Below are 14,094 nucleotides of genomic sequence, written 5' to 3'. Positions count from 1 at the left end.
AGCAGAAACTCAACAAAAACAAAAATAAACAACTCAATTCAAAAGGACTTGAATAGATATTTCTCTGAAGAAGATATACAAAAGGCCAATAAACATATGAAAAGATGCTCAAGCACTGATCATTAGGGGAATGCAAATTAAAACTATAAGACACCACCTCACTCATATCTATTAGGATGAATATGATCAAAACAGCAGAAAGTAACAAGTGTTGACAAGGATGTGGAAAAACTGGGAAAAGAAATGTAGAACGGTAGAGCTGCAGTGGAAAACAGTGTGGCAGTCCTCACAAAATTAAAAATAGAATTAATCATACGATCCAGCAACTCCACTTCTGGGTATATATACCCAAAAGAATTGAAAATAGGGTCTCAAAGAAATATTTGTACACATGTATTCACAGCATTATTCACAGTAGCTAAAATATGGAACCCAAGTGTCTATTGACAGATGAATGGATAAGCAAAATGTGGTACATACATACAATTGAATATTATTCAGCTATAAAAAGTAGGGAAATTCTGACATATGCTACAACATGGGTGAACTTTGAGGACATTATGCCAGCGATATAAGTGAAATAAGCATGTCACAAAAAGATAAATATTGTGTGATTCCACTTATATGAGATACATGGAGTGGACAAAACCATAGAGACAGAAAGTATAATGATGGTTTCCAGGGCTGGGGGGAGGAGAGAATGGGGAGCTATTGTTTAATAAGTATAGAATTTCAGTTTTACAAGATGAAAGAGCTATAGAGATGGATGGGGGTGATGGTTGCACAACATTATGAATGTATTTAATGCCACTGAACTGTACACTTAAAAATGGTTAAGATGATGAACTATGTTAGTGTATTTTACCACAATTTAAAAATTGAAAAAATAAAAGGGAGATTTGACTACAGAAGAAGAGGGAAGCAGTTGCAGAGAGAAAAGATGCTATGCTGCTGGCTTTGAAGGTGAAGGAAAGGGCCAAAAACCAAGAAATGCTGACAGTTATCAGAACTGGAAGAGGCAAGGAAGAGATTCTCCTCTGGAGCCTCCAGAAGGAACCAGCCCTACCAGAATCTTGATGTTAGCCCTGTAAGACTCAGTTCAGACTTCTGCTCTCCAGAAATGTAGGTGAATAAATTTCTGTTGCTTAAAGCCATTAGGTTTGTAGTTTCTTACAGCAGCCATGGGAAACTAATACAGAGAGCTCATTTTATCCCGAGTCTCCCTCCTAGCCCAGCAGGATCTTCAGGGAAGTCAGAGGAACAAGAATCCTTAGAGATAAACAGAGATAGTAACACTCTTTGGAAAAAACACATTTTCAGACCTCTCTTGACCATTGGGGGAGTCCAGTTAAACTTTATTTTGCTCTGGGTTTGGAAGGAGGCTAAGAGCTGATACTCCCAATCTGTTGGCAGCAATGCAAGAATCAACAGCCAAAATTGTCATTTTTTTCAGTTTTTTAAAACAATAGAGTTTGTTATTTCTTTTCTAAATGCATCAGCAGGGCCAGAGGAGAAGGTCTGGAAAGCGACAGCTAAGATTAGCCTCCGAGCTCCCCACGGAGACCTTGAGTGGCTGTCAGCTCTGCAGGGAACAGCAGCAAAGCCTCACGCAAATGGCCTGTAAGAAAGGCCTTGTCGGATGCACCAGACCTGCCTGGGCTTCTCTGGTACTCGGATTCCCAGTGGCCCTCCCAGGGTTACGCTCCTTCTCATGATGTATTTCCCTTGCCTTTTTTAGAGCTGCATTATGCTTGCTCCAGGAAACAGCCTCTTCCTTCTCATAAACACAGCCTTGGGTTCCTGACCAAGTGCCCTGCCACTCCACAGCTCCTTATCCATCCATCACACTTTGCTGTCACCCTGGCTGCAATTGTGGAGAACTGGTCCGATTCCAGAGGTGAACTCAGGGTGGGCAGAAGGAAGGGGAAAGCCCTGGGAGCAGTGGAGGGTCACACACACCCCGTTTCCAGCCCGCTGATGAATTCCCTGGAAGCTGGCTGGCCTGCCCAGTGAGCAAGCTTTTCCGATGACCCAGCAAGTATGATGGAAAAGTCTTGATAAGGTCACCACCAGAGCTAGGCTTGGGGTCTCCACTCCCTCAGCTGAGTGTACAGTGCCCAGGAATAGGCTAGGAGACGCTGGGGAGATGCAATGAAAAGCTCCTTGTAAGCAAGGTAGAAATGGCTAAGGGTGGGATTTGAAGGGTGGACATGAATCACTTCCAAATAAATGTTCCATTTGTGCTAGCAGTGCACCTGGAATTCTCACCAACGGGAATGTCTCTCTCCCAGTGTCCAGCAAACTCCAAAATCCTTTTAGCTCTTCCTTTACAAAATCTCTCCCAACTGCTTCCTCCCCCAGGGCAGACCCTCATGCGCTCACCTCCAACTCTGGGTAGAGCAAGCAGAGACCGGTCTTTGGAAAGGGAGTTCTTTCCCAAAATCTCTTCCTCTCAAGCCCAGAATCGCACACCACCTATTCATCACTGTGCATAAAGCATCATCCTTTCCTGCAGTTCTCTTTTAAGATGCAAAACTCCTGAGAGGAAGAATATTTTGGTTTTGAAGTAAGAAGATGAGTTAGAATCCCATGTCTGTCCATCAGTGTGTGGCCTAAAGCAAGTCCTTAAATTCATGGAATCTTGGTTTTCTGCTCTGTAGAATAAGGATATTAATGTCTTCACTAGCTACCTCACGATGGCCAGAAAGTATGTTAAAATACTCAGCAAAGAAAAAGAAATAAATGAACTGAAATGAGAAAATGTTAATAATTTTTAAATCTAGGTATTGTATATACATATGTTCATTATGATATTCTAATATTGTATCTACTTTTACATGTTTCAATTTTTTTTTTAATTTATTTTTGGCTGCGTTGGGTCTTCGTTGCTGGGCGTGGGCTCTCTCTAGTTGCGGCGAGTGAGGGCTTCTCTTTGTTGTGGAGCATGGCTCTAGGCACACGGGCTCAGTAGTTGTGCCTCTCAGGCTTAGTTGCTCTACGGCACGTGGGATCTTCCCGGACCAGGGCTTGAACCCGTGTCCCCTGCATTGGCAGGTGGATTCTTAACCACTGCACAACCAGGGAAGTCCCTGTTTCAAAATTTTTATAGTAAAAATTTTAATGTGTTTAACACATAGAAATAATTAATAATATAGAAAATGTTCAGCATATGTTATTAACTTTTTAGAAAGTTAAGAAACAATATACTAGTGTGTTAACATGTTTGTATCGAAAAAGAGAAGAAAAGGAATATAAATTATAGTACTGCCAGTAAATGCCCCCCAAATTGTAACTTGGTTGTTGCTGGTTGGGATTATGGTTGTTTTTAAAATAGTTTTATTTTGCTTTTCTGTATTTTGTAAATTTTATCTAGCAATCATTTACCTTTTGCACAATTAAATCATGGAAAATTATTTAAAACTAAACCAATAAAGCCTATTAGATGGATGAATATATCAGAGATTGAGAATAACGTATATTGGTGAAGCTGTGAAAAAAGGACACTTTCTCCTTTTATAAAAACAGCTTTATTGAGGTATTATTGATATATATATATATATATACACACATATAAATATACTGCATATATTTAATGGTACAATTTGATGAGTTTGGTTATACGCATACACCCATGAAATTATCATCACAATCAAGGAAACAGACATATCCATCACCTCCAAAAGTTTCCTTGTGTCCCTTTCTGTGTGTGTGTGTATGTGAAGAGCACTTAATATGAGATCTCCCTTGTTAAAAGTTTAAGTGCACAATACAGTATTGTTAACTATAGGTGCTATGCTGTACAGCAGATCTCTAGATCTTATTCATCTTGTGTAACTTAAATTTTCTACCAATTGAATGACAACTCCCCATTTTCCCCTTCCCCAGCCTCTGGGAGCCACCCACTGTTCTATTCTCTGCTTCCATGAATATAACTATTTTAGATATCTCATATGACTGGTATCATGTAGTATTTGTCCTTCTATGACTGGCTTATGTCACTTAACATATCCTCCAGGTTTATCCATGTTGTCACAAGTGGCAGGATTTTCATCTTTTTGACTGTTGAATAACATTCCGTTGTCCGTACATACCACATTGTCTTTATCTATTCATCTGCTCACGATATTTGGGTTGTTTCCATATTTTGGCTCTTGTGAATAATGCAAAACAGGCACTTTCATATATTTGATGGAAGTGTAAATTGCTATAACTTTTTGAGTGTGTAACTTGGCAATACCTATTAAAATTCTAAATGTTTATATCCTATTTTTTTAATAAAAAAGTAAAAATTTTAAAGAAGAGTGAGGGGAAAGACTAGGAAATAAAGCCTTCAAAAGAAAAAAAAGGTAAATCGACTACACTTCAATAAAAAATCAATAAACAAAAAAGAAGGAAAAGAGATGAAATAACATAAGGGTTCATCACTGGTGTATTGGTTGAATACACTATGGTTCATCCATGCAATGGAACTATGCAGAGGTATATTAAACAACAGCAACAAAAAGTCCTATTTGGTAGGGAGACAAGTGCAGAAAATTGTGTACAGAATGCTACCATCTGTTGCAAAAAGCAAAAAGGAAGAAAAAAGAATATGTACGTTTTTGTTTATATGTGCACAAAATGCTTCTGAAAGATACATTGAAAAAATTCATAACATTGCTTGCCTCTAGAGAAGGAAACTAGGGTCTGGGGCACACAGGAAAACAGGAAACTTGTATCTTTTGAGATTTGAAAAACACGAATTTAATACTATTCAAACACAGAAATAAAATTACAGTTAAATACAAAATATAATTAGCCAAAAAAGAGAGGATGTGGAGTCAAGTCTGTACTTTACCAGGTGAGGGAATTTATAAGAGAGAGAACAGTCAGAATGACTTGACTTCTAAGATCATTTTAAAAGTCTCTGATTCCTAATTTTTACTATGATTCTACCAAGTGAGGCTGCTGAGAATAACAATACTTTGCATTGACTTACCCCACGGTATGGGATTTAGAAGTTGGGGTTCTAGCTTTGGATTGCCCCGGGTAGGGCAATGAGAGGTGAGGTGTTCATCATTCTTCCTTATAATCACTCTGTGACCTGCTCCTCCAGGACCAAGCCCTTGCCAAGTGTTCAGAATTTTATCAAAAGGGGCAAAACCTGATGAGGCAACATGTATAGTTTGATTTGGTGCCTCTGTGAGTACATGATCCACTGAATTGACAGCCTCTGAAAGTTTTCTTTCCCTCAAGATCCAGACTTCTGGGCTCCCTCTATTCTCTTGGGAAATGTGTGCTCAAGGATCTTGGCTAGCTGTGTATCAGGCCAAGCAAACACAGAGCTCAGAGAATGCCTTCTGGTGCAAATACAGGATGTCTGGCTTGGGGGCTCATTTTCTGCACGTGTCAGGCTTGAATTAGTTCCAAAGCACCTTCCAGTTCTGACATTCTCTGTTGTGGGAATCCAGGATTCCCTTCATTACCCCCAGGTGATTAGAAAGTTAGCTGAATGTCTAGAACATGCATAATTCACTCGATTTTTTGCATTCTCTTATTCAGGCGTGACTCCTTGCTTAAATAAAAACTGGATGTTAGGATCCAAAATTTAAACTCACACCATAGTCCTATCTTCGTTTGTTCTTTAGTTTTTTCACCACCCAACTGTAAGAGTAGAGACTTGTAGCAGAATCAAGAAAACTGAATCCCAAGCTAGCAGTGGGGAAAGCTGAGAATCAATCCAATTTATACCACAGATTCTCAAAATCTCAGAAAGGGCAGCACCAGCCAGGAGACTGGAAGAGAATTCCCTGAGAATTTGATCAGCCCAAGACGAAACACCTAGAGATTCTGACATCAGGTGTTCTGCAACAAATAGCTCACCCAAATCACCATACAATGAAGCTCAAAGTCTAAAGCTTCTCTCCTGTTCTCAGAAGTTCTGATTAGCACTTTAAGTTCCTATTCTTAAACATGCAGAATTCAAGTATCATCAGACATCTGAGGAAACTCATTATCAAAAAATGCAAGGACAAAAGAAAAGTAACTTGGAAGACATAGCAATTATGCAGAGAGAAGAAAACAAAACAAAACAAAACAAAATTATCAATATTACCTTCAAAGAAGTAAGCGAAGATATTGCAATCATGAAACAAGAACAGGATGTGTGTTTCAACAAAGCAACATTCAGAGGACAAAATTAAAAGGAGCTCTTGAGAAGTAAAATCATGAAAGCAACAATAAAGCTATTGAGTAGGAGGATACCACCGAGGAATCTCCCAGAAAGCTGAGAAAAAGAAGAAAATGGAGAGGATAAAAATCAATTAAATAATCCAAGAAAATTTCCCAAACTGATGGACATGAATTGATAGACTGAAAGGATCTGCCAAGTGCTTAGCACAATGGATGAAGATAGACCCACAGTAAGGCACATTGTTGTGGAATTTCACAACATTGGGGGAAAAGAAAAATTTCTGCAAGATTCCATAGAGAAAACATAGGTGATCTACAGAGGATTAGGACTTCTCAACATTAACATGGGAAGCTAGAAGACAATGGAACAATTTTTCCAAATTCTGAAAAAAAAAAAAATTATCCAAACAAGAATTTTAGATCCAGATAATCGATCAAATATAAGGGTAGAATAAAGGTCATTTTAAGATATTCAGGATCTCAAATTGTTGACCTCCCATGCACCCTTCCTTTTGCAACAAGCTCTTGGAAGTAGTGCTCCTAGAAAATAAAGCAATAACCTCGAAGAGAACGTGGGCTACAGGAAACCAGTGGGCCAGCCTAGGAGAGGGTGAAGGGAACCACTAAGTGAGTGATTGAGAGCAGAAGAGAACAGTTTACCCCCATTGATGAGGAGAGGCGGTTCAGACAGGAGCAGTCAGATTCAAGGACTAGACATTCTGAGCACTGTCATCCTCAGGATTTCCTCCACCATCACATCATTTTTTTAACCTGAGGATAGAGTGCCCAGGTAAGCCTGGTCCAGATTCCTATCCATACTTGCTTGCTCTGACCATGTGTGGATCAAATTCTAGATCTCCCTTCCATGCCAGCTAAATGGGCCAGCAGAAGACATTCATTTCACCCTAGAGATGTCTTCTTTGACCTACTCGTAAGCTTTAGAGGGAATCTATAGGGGTTTAGAAGTAAAACATACAGAGCAACCCACTCCCTCTGATCATATATCTACTGCACGTCCTGTCTCTGTCCCACATGACAGCCCTGTTAAATTCCCTGGTTCCAGAGCCCCAGACTTCAGGATTTACTTATGGCTTGCCCATCGATGTCTCCCAGATGTTCAGGTAAACTCTCAGAAAAGCTTCAGTAGGACTAACACCCAGAGGCTCTGCTCACCTTCCCTCCTTCTGGCAGCCTTGATCTAATAGTGGCAATATTGTCCTTTTCTGGGACTTCCCTGGTGGCACAGTGGATAAGAATCTGCCTGCCAATGCAGGGGACATGGGTTCAAGCCCTGGTCTGGGAAGATCCCACATGCCTCAGAGCAACTAAACCCGTGCACCACAACTACTGAGCCTGCGCTCTAGAGCCCATGAGCCACAACTACTAAAGCCCGCACACCTAGAGCCCGTGCTCCACAATGAGAAGCCACTGCAATGAGAAGCCCGCACGCCTCAATGAAGAGTAGCCCCCACTCGCCACAACTAGAGAAAGCCCACGTGCAGCAATGAAGACCCAACACAGCCAAAAAAAAAAAATATATATATATATATATATATATATATGGTCCTTTTCTCACACAGCTAGATTTCAGTTTGACACTCATTTTTTTCCCCCCAAAATTAAGCAATATGGTGTTTAGGGATATAAACATAGGTTGAAAAACTCTAAGGAAATAATTAACAATACTATCTGGGGAAAAAGAAGGCATACAAATGGGGAGGGGCACACAGGGGACATCTAAGTACCAGCCATGTTTTATTTCTTTACCTGGGTGGTGAGTTCATAAGTGTTTATGTTATTGTTGTTGCTATTAAAACTGAACATATGTGTTCTATACATTACCTTCTGGATATTTAGTACACACACACACACACACACTGCTGTATAGAAGGAAGAAATCCATAATCGTAATACCTATGTGCAACGTGTTAACATTTCTAAGTTTCCTGTCATCTTTCTTCTGTGCATTTTCCATAATTGAGATGATACTGTGCATACATTTTGATAGACTGTTTAACAAATAAGCATCATATATTATTACATTCTTTGTATATCTATCATTTTAAGAACCATTGTAATAATGCAGTGAAATTTTTATGTTTCAAAGAGCATAACTCTTGGTAATAACAAGGACTGAATCTTCGTGCTGGTGGAAACTTGAATCGGAAAATGCTTTCAGGGTGACCCAGAGCCCTCCCACCTCCCACACATCACCCTGTCAAAACCCCCCCCCCTTCAAGGCCTAGCTCAAATCCCACCTCCTCCATGAATCCTTCCCTGACCATTCTCCAGGGAAACCTCTTTCTTTAACCTTCCAGGGTACTTGTTATCTATTCTGCCTCTTTCTATGGCTATTTGGATTCATTTATTTTCTCCCCAGTATATTATAAATTCTTAGGGACAGAGACCTGTCTCTAGAGGGCCTGGAAAATACTAAGTGCTCCATAAGTAATAAGTAAACAAATTTGAAAGCCTGCTTTTCTTATTCTTTGCTTTAGTATCCTGCATTACCAATACTGTTTGTCTACATAATTAAGTCACTTATGGGCTTTCTCCCAAATTGGAGGTCTGCAAATGGAAACACATTCTGTTTGTCCGTAATTGCCACATTCAGAAATCAGGAAGATGACCACCCCTGCTGTCCCTGATAATAGAGTATTTGATATTTGCTTTGAAGGTTGGATTAAGGAATGTTTGGGCTCTAAAAATAACTTGTGTTTACTGAGGACCTGTTATGTGCCAGATACCAGCCAAAGTAGCTTGTGTGCACCTGTGATGTAATTCTCCAAAAACACCATGAGATAAAAGCTATTTAGTTTCCTCATTTTACACCTGAAGAAACTGTCTCTTGCCCGGGGGCAACCGGGTTGTATGTGGAGGAATTAGGACTCCAACCCAAATCTATCTGAGTCTCACGTGCCTCACTTCTGAGCAAGGCTGCCTCCCCAGAAATAAAAAGAGAAAATCAAAATCTTGATCTCCACCTCTCAGTTCTATATTGCAGAACTAGTTCTCCATCAAATTGTGAATGCACATTTTTATTGATAAATACAAAATAATATGTAATGTTTAAGAGGGAAATAAAAAAGAAATCCATAATTTTACCATCTAATAAATACTATCGTTTTGGAGACTCTCTTCCAGGCTTTTCCCATATGTGTACCTTAAAAAAGAAAAAAAAATCTTCAGGCAGTTGTGTATGTGCTTTTAAGCAGAGGAGTCTGCTTAGTGGTAAAGACAAGAGTGGCATCAAAGACAAATGTCAGCTGTCTTGCAGCTTTGCCTGGGACTCATCTCGCATCAGATGAAAACCTGGAAATATGACAAAGGTAAAGCATAGTTAACAGGGAGTTGATTTCCTGCACACTCAAAGATAGCCTGCAAGTAGCAGGGGACTCCTGCATGAGCAGAGGGGGCAGAAGTTAATAGCATTTGCTTGTGCTTCGAGTGTCTGTTGTGTCCTCAGCTGCTGAATGTGCAGCAAAAAGTAGAATATAACTTCTGAGAAAATGTTGAACTTTAGCTGCATTCCTAATTCTTAATTGTTCAGCTACTGGAAGTCCATTTTTCCAGGAAAGACACCAGACGAGTATTTCTCCCTGCCTCCCAGCCCTTCCCCTTCCTCTCTCCCCCCTCCACTCCTTCCTCCTCCCCTTCTTTCTCTTCTCTCTCCCCTCTCCTATCTCTCTTTCTGGTAGGCAGAATAATGGTCTCTAAAGATGCCCATATCCTAATTCCTGGAACCTGAGAATATGTTACCTTACATGGAAAATTTGCGCTGCGATTAAGGGTATAGGCCTTGATATGGGGAGATTTTCCTGGATAATCCAGGTGAACCCAACCTAATCACAAGAATCCTTAATAGCAGAGAACCTTTCCCAAGTGTGGTCAGAGAGAGAAGCAGGGAGATGGCAGCTGAGAAGGACCTAGTCTGTTACTGCTGGCTTTGAAGATGGAGGAAGGGAACTGTTAGCCAAGGAATGTGGGCTGCCTCTAGAAGCTGGAAAAGGCAAGGAAATGGATTCTCCCCTAGAGCTTCCAAGATGGCTAACACTTTGATCTTGACCCAGTGAGACCCGTGCCAGATTTCTAACCTGTAGAACAGTAAGATAATAAATTTGTGTTGTTTTAAATTGCTCAGTCTGTGGTAATTTGTTATAGCAGCAGCAGAAAACTAATTCTATTCTTCCCCTGCCCTCTCACTCTTCTTTCTCCCCTGTAATTGTGTCTTTATTGACTAGAGTGTGTGACTATGTTATGCTTGATTCTCCCGTCCTTTGTATGTCCTTGAATTCCTCAAACAGAGACCACCTTCCCAGGCTCAGTTCCTGCAACAAGTTCCCTGGACTTCAATCCCCAGATTCTATTTTTTTAAATTAATTAATTTATTTACTTATTTTGGCTGTGTTGGGTCTTAGTTGCTGCGCGTGGGCTTTCTCTAGTTGTGGCGAGCTGGGGCTACTCTTCGTTGCAGTGCACAGGCTTCTCATTGCGGTGGCTTCTCTTGTTGCGGAGCACAGGCTCTAGGCACACGGGCTTCAGTAGTTGTAGCACGCAGGCTCTAGAGCACAGGCTCAGTAGTTGTGGGACCCAGGCTTAGTTGCTCCACAGCATGTGGGATCTGCCTGGACCAGGGACCGAACCCGTGTCCCCTACACTGGCAGGTGGATTCTTAACCACTGTGCCACCAGGGAAGCCCCGATCTCCAGATTCTTAAATCCACTCATCTCAAAAAGAAAACAAGAAAAGAAACAAATTCCAGATGTCATTATTTGCACTGGTTAAAGGGACTGATGACAGAAATCTTGTCTGTCTTGTTTATTGATGAATCCCCAACACTTAGAACAGTGCTTAGTACATAGTAGCAGCTCAGCAAATATTTGTTGATTTGTTGATTAATTTAAAAACGTGTATCTTTCCCAAGCCAAGTGCTGGATCCATTTGCTGCTACTGACTCTATGATTCTCATCACGGCTCTGTCTTCCTCAAGGGAGAGGGGTGAATGCAGGGGATAAAACTAGGGTTGAAATTGACCCAGTAGTAGCTCTGCTTGGCCAATGAGGACTTTGTTAAGTATAGCTTATGCTGTGCCTGGTGACACATATATGAAGCTTACTTAATCATTCATTCAACCAAAATTAAGAGTCTGCCATGTGCAGCACTCTCTGCCCTGTTCTAAGGACATAAAGATAAATAGGACACAGTCACTGCCATCCCAACATTGACAATCTAGGAATAATAGCTTGTTGGCATCCTTACTATGTGATGGACACTCTTTTACATACAAGGGTCTCATTTAAATCATAGAACAATGATTCAGAGAAAGACTATTAGCCTCATTTTATGGATAAGAAAACTGAACCCAGAAAATTAAATAACATATAAATGGCAAGTAAGTGATTCCTGCCAAGCTTGGAATCCAGGTCCACCTGACTCCAAAAGCACATAATTACTAATCACATTGCAGAGTGACTTGTAGTTTACAAAGCACTTTTATCACCCATTATCTTATTTACTCCTCTCACTAAGTTTATGAAGTAGGCATGCTATAATCATTTTACCAAAGAGAAAATTCAGACTCTTATTTGCCCAAGTCACAAAGTTCTTAAGTGACAGAAACAGAACTGGAACCCAAATCTTCTTAATCTAGCCCCTAGTCCCTTTCCGCTCTTCCTTGTTTTTATTAGCCTCTGAATTCTGCACGCGGACCCACCTGCTCTCTATGAGAACAGGATCTAAGACGCTGATGAAGACATGTGTGAGAATACAAAGTGAGGCAAACAGTACTGCTAGAGCTGAAGTTCATGCCAGGTGAAAATGTGTTAGTTAGAGCTGTGTTTACTCTGTGCTGTCAATTATAATCAGTTGCTTGATCTGGGGCCAGCAATTTCATAACTATTCTCAAATGTCATGTTGGGTGTATCTCACACATTTCTTATATTTGGAACAAGCCCCACTTTGTTCAACATTTTAACATTATTAATTGTGCTCATCAGTAGAAAAGACAAGTCCCCAGCTAATCAATATGCTACAAGCTCTTCCTCTGTTCCAGTAAGACTTCTGTGGCCTTGGTGAATGCACAAACATCAAATCATGGCTGGTTCAAAAGAGGTTTGATGCTTATTAAGTTTGCTTAAGATTGCTAGTGATAAGAGAGGGTATCCGAGAAAACACCTTAAGAGTAGTGATCACCTCTTTACTCATTTCTGTATATTTCATAGCATCTAGGACAAGACCTCATTCTTGGCATTCATTGAATGAATGAATGAGTGTGAATGAGTGAATGAATGAAAGCTCCAATGATGTCAACATGGGAAGACTCTGTAAAGGAGCTCAGAATTCAGAGCACCTTAAAGAAAGGAAACCAGTGCAAGAGCTGATGGAGATACATAGGGCCACAGGGACGTGGCTTGCTACTGAACCAGTTAATTTCTGAAGTTCTTCCAGAGCCTCTGCCAGCACATTGGTATCCTTTACCAAAATATCCCACTCCAGCTTTCTTCCCTGGTGTTCTCCATGCCCCAGCTTGCTGTGCCCACCAAGTCCATGTGTACCACCTCCAAGCAGTCTCCATGGAAGAGCTTCTGCCTAGTATCCCTGCTTTCCCACCCCACCCTTCAGCTCTCCAAGGATCTTCCTGTCATCATCCAAGCAACCAGCCACAGTGCTGATGCTAATCGGTAAAGTCCAGATGCAGCGATTCTCACACTTTGTGTGAAAACAGTCCTGAGAAGTCAGTTTAAAATGCAGTTTTCTGGGTCCACCCACAGAGTAGATCTTAGAAGGGGCCCTAGAATTTTCTAACAAACACCCCTAGAAGATTCTGATGCAGGTGATCCAAAGACCACTCTTTGAGATGAAGTGGTCTAGATTTTGACCCTAGATCAATGGTTCATAACCTGGCAGTTTATGGGTTCCCAAGAGACCTGAGGATAGAATTCAGGGGGTCCATGACCTTAAAGGGGAAAATACATCTTTATTTTCATTAGTTATAACTAATTTAGCATTTCCTTCACTTCTGAATGTAGGCAACAAACCCAGTAGTATTAGTAGTGCCTGTGATTTGTCTCCAGTAGAAATCACTGATATTGTCATAGCACATTACTGCTGCTGCAGATACCTTGAAATTTCATTTACATTCGTCACAGCTTTGAAATTATAGTTGTTGTTAGACCTGCCACTAGATTTTGTTATTTAGTCAATTAATAAAGAAGCACCTATATTACTATATGGCTGTTTTTAAAAAGATTTTGATAACTGTATTTCAATATTATTGTATGTATTTAATTTTATGCATTTAAAAATATTATTCTGAGAGAGGGGTCTATAGGCTTCACCGGATTGTCAAAATTATCAAAGGGGTCCTTGGCCAAGAAAAATAAAGTTAAAAGTCCCCACTCTAGATAGAGCCAATTATGTCAAAGAGCCAAACCAATTTCTGGCATCATTTTGCCCCGTTTTTTCTCTACTGCCCCTCCCCCAAAAGCCAACCCTTCAACCAGGTGGAAGCTCTCACAAGAATTACTGAATTCTCAGGGCTGAAGAAGGAGCAGCCTCCCTGCAGGGACTGCCTTCTGAAAGTGACCTTGTCAAAGGTTAGGAGGGGTGGGGTTCTCCTGAAGCGTCCCTTGGCCTGGAGAACTTGTGCCTTTGTTTTCTCCATCAAACTGAGACACATTTCCTAGTTCAGAATCTGCTGTTTTGTCAATATAAATATTGACTTGAGGAGATAAGAAAACCACACTCTAGATGAGCAGGATCTTCCTGGAACAGGTCACTATATAGTCATCAGAAATAGAAACTCAGAGAGGTGGGGAGCTAGGACTGTCTACTTGACTGTGTGCCAGTTCCAGCGTCGTTACTTGATTTCATATATAGTCTGGCCCAAGAGGAAATAAGGTGGGCATTTCCTTTTGGAAAGAG

At 40.6% G+C, this 14,094-nt stretch overlaps 1 protein-coding gene across 6 annotated transcripts in view; it reads left to right on the top strand.

Annotated features, from left to right (window-relative positions):
• LOC109550658 (homeobox protein Nkx-2.3) overlaps positions 1 to 14,094 on the top strand; it is an 81,530-nt gene that overhangs the window by 50,394 nt on the left and 17,042 nt on the right. For 2 of the 6 annotated variants that reach the window (XR_012326950.1, XR_012326943.1), the window contains exon 3: positions 1 to 14,094. This exon is cut by the window's left edge and continues 15,641 nt beyond it. The exons of 3 other annotated variants lie outside the window; for them this stretch is intronic. The gene's annotated coding sequence lies outside the window, so the exon portion shown is untranslated. One more of the 6 variants, XR_012326936.1, reaches the window with a different exon arrangement.

This window comes from Tursiops truncatus, chromosome 16 (genome assembly GCF_011762595.2).
Source record: "Tursiops truncatus isolate mTurTru1 chromosome 16, mTurTru1.mat.Y, whole genome shotgun sequence".
Taxonomy (NCBI): domain Eukaryota; kingdom Metazoa; phylum Chordata; class Mammalia; order Artiodactyla; family Delphinidae; genus Tursiops; species Tursiops truncatus.
This window is presented reverse-complemented; position numbering and strand designations above follow the sequence as displayed.